Below are 6,000 nucleotides of genomic sequence, written 5' to 3'. Positions count from 1 at the left end.
TGTCAGTTTCTGCTTCTTCCCCAACCCCCCCCCCTTTTCCGGTAAAGGATTTTACAAAGCCCTCAAAATGAAGAGAATGGGAGATGAAATAATCCGTGAAAGCTGTAAACGGAATTTGGGAATCTGGACAGCAGACGGACGAATGTCTTGTTGGACCAGAGAAAGCTGTGTACAGCGCCTGGGGTGGCGGGGGGGGGGGCAATAAGAAACAAATACATTTCCTCACATGGTGCTCTAGAAAGATCTAAGTCTTTGAGACGCCAGGTGCCTTTGAGGTCAGGGTTGCGAGCAAGACTGGAAACAGACTTGCTAGAACCCTGTGGAAAAGGCATTTTGATGCCCGGATTACCTCCCCATGTTAATAGCCAGGCAACCACTGGCTCAACAGGAGACTGAGGGTTTTCCTTAGGTGGCACGGAATCAGAACGACTCTGGACGCGGAGGCCTCGGGCATAGCTGACAAGAGGGCGCGTGGCCGAGGCACAAAACTGAAAATAAGGCTTTGAGAGAGAATCTGGATACCCCAAGTTCAATTCTCCCAGCTCCTTCCCCTTTGTCTCCTGGAACACTCCTACCCGGCTTGTATCTCCTATCGTTTCTCGTTTCAACCAATTTCCTCTTGAGCGTCTACTCTGGGTAAAGCCCTGAGCCAGGTAGGATAAATGTGTTGGCTTGTATTAGTTTGATGCTGGACGGAGTACCACACGCTGCCTGGCTTACCCAGCAGAAGTGTACTTCCTGTCACACGTTCTGGAGGCTAGAAGTCTAGACCCAAGGTGGTGAGAGGGTTGGTTCTTTCTGAGGGCTGAGAATGAGAATCTACCCTGGGTCTCTCTTCTCCAGCCTCAGGCATTCCGTGACTCGTAGAGGACCGTCTTCTTCCCTCTATGCACGGATGTCTCTGTCCAAATTCCCTGTTCTTTTTTTTTTTAATGTTTGTTTGTTTGTTTATTTATTTATTTAGAGACAGAGAGAATCCTTAGCAGGCTCTCAGCCTGACACAAGGCTCGAACTGATGAAGCAAGAGATCCTGACCTGAGTGGAAATCAAGAGTTAGAGGCTTAACCCACCGAACCACCCAGGCTCCTCTCCCCTGCTTTATAAGGACACTGTATTCCATTTTCCTTTTCTCTCCTTGGGTAACAAGCAGGACTTGGACAGTCTGAAATCGCTGTTCTGGGGTTTGGTTCTGAAATGAAAGGGTCGGTGGGGTTGATTCCTTCTGAGCAACGCAAGGGAAAGTCTGGTCCAGGCCCCGCCAGCTGCCCTCGGGGATTCACACTCTCCCTCTGTGAGCTTCTCTGTGGCAGAATCTGTCCTATTGGATTAGGCCCCGTCCTAATGGCCTCATCTTAGCTGGATCATTTGCAAAAAAAAAAAAAGTCTCTTTTCAAATAAGGTCACATGCACGGGTACGGGGGGCGGGGGGCGGACTTGAACAATTTTAGTGGGGGACACATTTCAACCCATAACACCGGGCATCCACAAGGGTTTCCAGAGACGTGAAGGACGGGGGCTGAAGCACTAGCCAAGCGGGGAGGCCAGCCTGGAGGTGGTGGCCTGGGTCTTGTGGAGTAAGCCAATATCTCGGCAAGGAGTGCGAGGGCCCGTTCTTCATCCCACCCCCGCTCCTCACAACCCCCTTCAGTATATGTAACCAGCCATGGGACCTCTGGGCAGGAAACAGCGTCACGGCGCCCAGCCCTGTGTTGTTTCCTCTTGATTCTATACTGAGCTTGTTCAGGCATCAGGAAGGCCTGCACTCAGACCACAGAGGGTCCCTGCCCAGCACGAATGGAACCTGTCAGTGCTAGATGAAGGTGCCTGTCCCCTGGGGAGAAGAAGCCACATACCCCCGCCACACTGAACACAGAGGCCGGAATGGGGCCACCATTAGCACGTGGAGTAAAGATCTAGGATGTCCTGGCTCGTAGCTGGGGCGGGGGGGGGGGGGTGTTGGCGTATTCACCTGAGCAGACAGCCGGGACAAAGGACCCGGAATCTCGCACCCTGGTGAGGTGGGAAAAGAAGTCACAAGTTCAGGCCCATTGAACCTCAAACGTCGCGTCTCATTTCAGAGCCGTCATCAGACTCTGCCACTGCTCAGATGCCATTTTGGCCATGGCTGGAATAGGAGTTCTTTGGAAAAAGCTCTTCTGATCAGGTAGGAAAGGTAAGAGGAGGCATGGTGGGGTTCGCTATCAATCTCTCCTGCGTGGCCAGCCCCTGGAGCCCCAGACCAGACAGCATTTATTGTCTCCGATGTCCCTTCATGGAGTGAGAGCTCATCCCTGGCCCTTTGCTATCCGGCAGGTGGGGTGAGAAGGCCTTTACTCCACCAGGACCCCCTATATCTGCCAGAGAAAACTACACGGAGGAGTGTGTGTGTGTGTGTGGGTTTGATCTATTTACGTATTCCTTTCTGCCCCCATATCCCAATCCTATTCCACCTTTGCAGACTGTCTTTTTAATCAGTTCAATGGGCATGTTGAGTTGCAAATGTCCTTCAGGGGGAGAATGTCCTTGTGTTGCACTGCATGTATTTTTTTAAACATTTATTTTTGAGAAAGAGACAGAATATGAGCGGGGGAGGGGGAGAGAGGGAGACACAGAATCCGAAGCAGGCTCCAGGCTCTGAGCTGTCAGCACAGAGCGCGATGTGGGGCTCGAACCCATGAACCACGAGATCATGACCTGAGCCGAAGTCGGACGCTTAACCGCCTGAGCCACCCAGGTGCCCCAACACTGCATGTATTTTTAATTTACTAATGTCCTTGATTTCCCATGTGGAAGTTGCCCATTTTTACTCTCTCAGTGAAGGGTCTCCTGTCTGTCTGCACCTCCCGGTCACCCACAGACATGTCCCTTTATGGAATACACTTGAGAAATTCTTTAGGAAACGTGCCCCGGAAGGGAGTTGAAGCCCCGTTGTGCAGTCACATATCCACGCAGACACTGGGCAGTATTCAACTTGCTAACGTGTTAATGCTCTAAGAGGCACAAAATGATACACCCCTTTTCCTTACCCGTTCTTCCAAGTGCTTTGGATTTTCTATATATAAGTTTCCTGTTCCCTTTTTTCACTCATTTCTGATTTGGGGTTTCTGTCTCGGTCTTCTTGACTTCGAGGCGTTCTTTATCTATTATAAGTACTAATCCTTTGGTCCGTTTCCAACATCATATATAATTTTCTGCCATTCTGTCAGCTCTTTATTAACTTTATACGTGGTGTCCTTCACTGACCAAAAATCCTTAATTTCGACAGAAGCACTTTCCAGAATACGGATCAGTGGGATAGAGCTGAGAGTCTAAAAATAAGTCCTCACATCTGCAGGCAGTTGATGTTTGACAAGCGGTGCCAAAGCAATTCAGTGAAGAAAGAACACTCTTTTCAGCAAGTGGTGCTGAGACCATTGAAGATCCACAGTAGGAGATAATGCAAAATATATATTGGCCTCCCCTGTAATTCCTGACACAGGGCTCCTGAAGGGCCTGTAATTTCCTGGGTGATAGGAGCATCTTTTGTTCTGATAAGGCAACTCTGGGTGGGCTCCTGGTGGCTCTTGGATGAGGGTCACCGGAAAGACCAAGCCGTGAATAGCAGCTTGGAATGTTCAACCTTGCCCTCCCTCCCTCCACCCTGCCCGCCATGCTCCAGAGAGGGAAGAAGGGCTGGAAATGGAGTTGATAATTGAAGCCTCCATAAAAATAGAAGCCCCCATACAACCCCAATGGAATGGGTTTGAGGGAGCCTCCAGGCTGGTGGACACATCCACGCCAGGAGGGTGACACAGCCCAGCGCCACGGGGACAGAAGCTCCGATACTCAGGACCTTCCCAGAGCTCACCTTATGCATTGCTTCACCTGGCTGTTCATCTGTGCCCTTTATCACATCCTTTAATAAACACCTAAGTGTTTCCCTGAGTTCCGTGAGCCACTCTAGCCCATTAACTGAACCTGACAAAGGGGTCACTGGAACCTTACAGCCCGTTGGACAGAAGCACAGGTGATAACTTGGGCTTGAGACTGGCGTCTGAATGGGGGACAGTTTTGTGGGGCAAGGCCCTTACACTGTGGGATCTGACACTATCTCCAGGTAGATGTGTCAGAACTGAGTTTAATTGTAAGAGACCCAGCAGGTGTTACAGAGAGTTGTTTATTGTTTGGGGGCAAAACTACCTATTTGGTGAGGAGAAGGGTCAGAAGTGCTTCGTGTGAGTAGTACAGGAGACACAGCTGCATATGAAGGAAAAGCTCAGATTTTTACCTTTACACACATGAAAAAGAATGAAGTTGGACCTCTACCTCATACCATATCCAAAAATTAACTCAAAATGGATCAAAGACAAAAACGTAAGAACTAAGACTACAAATACTCAGAAGAAAACATAGGTATACATCTTTGGGACCTTGGATTTGGCAATGGTGTCTCAGATAGGACACGAAAAGCACAAGTCACGAAAGGAAAAATAGATAAATTGCACTTTCTCAACCTGAGGAGTGTCTGTGCTTCAAGGCACACCAGCAAGAAAAGTAAAAAGACAACACACTGAATTGGAAAGGATGTCTCCAAATCATATGTCTGCTACAGAACTTACAGCTGGAATGTGTGAAGGACGTTGGCAATCCAATAATAAAAAGCAGATTTTAAATTTTAAAAAGCAAATTTTGAAATGGCAAAGGAGAGATAGAGGCACCTGGGCGGCTCAGTCGGTTAAGCATCCAACTCTTGGTTTCATCTCAGGTCGTGATCTCACGGGTTTGTGGGTTCGAGCCCCAGACGGGGCTCCCATGCGTGCGGAGCCTGCTTGGGATTCCCCTCTTTCTCTCTTTTTGCCCCCTCCCCTGTTTGTGTGCTCGCTCGCTCTCCAAATAACTAAATAAACTGAAAAAATAAAATAAACTAAAATGGCAAAGGATCCGAATAGACATTTTTCCAAAGGTTTGCAGATGGCCGATAAGCAGGTGAAAAGAGACGTTCGCTGTCACTAGCCATCAGGGAGAGGCAAATCCAGAGCGCAATGGGACACCCCTTCTCACGGACCGGGACAGCCAGAATTAGAAAGATGAACGAGAAGCCGTGCTGGCAAAGATGTGCTCAAATCGGACTCTCGTTCCCTGCAGATGGGGAGGTGGGGGTGAAGTTTCGTAGCCGCTTTGCAAAACAGTCTGGAAGTTCCCCAAAAGGTTAACTAAACACAGAGTCACCGTATGACCCAGTAATTCCACTCCTAGGTGTCTGCCCGAAAGAAACGAAAACAAAAGTGCGCACAAACACTGGTACACGAATGTTCAGAGCAGCATTATTCCTCACAGACAAAAAGCTAAAATAATTCAGGTTTCCATCAACCGACGAATGGATACATAAAATGTGGTGTAATGGAATATTATTCCCCCATGAAAAAGGTGCACGAAAACATTATGCTAAGTAAGAGAAGCCAGGGGCGCCTGGGTGGCTCAGTCAGTGAAGCGTCGGTCTCTTGGTTTTGGCTTAGGTCCCGAGCTCAGTTTCATGAGTTCGAGCCCCGCGTGGGACTCCTCGCTGGCAAGGCAGAGCCTGCTTGGGATTCTCTCTCTCCCCCTCTCTCTGGGCCCCTCCCCCACTCATGCTGTCTCTGTCTCTCTCAAAATAAATAAACTTTTTTTTTCAACGTTTTTTTTTTTTTTTTTTTATTTTTGGGACAGAGAGAGACAGAGCATGAACGGGGGAGGGGCAGAGAGAGAGGGAGACACAGAATTGGAAACAGGCTCCAGGCTCCGAGCCATCAGCCCAGAGCCTGATGCGGGGCTCGAACTCACGGACCGCGAGATCGTGACCTGGCTGAAGTCGGACGCTTAACCGACTGCGCCACCCAGGCGCCCCAAAATAAATAAACTTTTAAAAAATAATAAATAAATACACAAATACATACACGAATACATAAATAAATACATAAAAGAAGCCAGTCGTGAAGAACCACATATTGTATGACTCCGTGCGTGCGGAATGTTCAGAACAGG

Source organism: Lynx canadensis, chromosome B2, assembly GCF_007474595.2.
Source record: "Lynx canadensis isolate LIC74 chromosome B2, mLynCan4.pri.v2, whole genome shotgun sequence".
Taxonomy (NCBI): domain Eukaryota; kingdom Metazoa; phylum Chordata; class Mammalia; order Carnivora; family Felidae; genus Lynx; species Lynx canadensis.
This window is presented reverse-complemented; position numbering follows the sequence as displayed.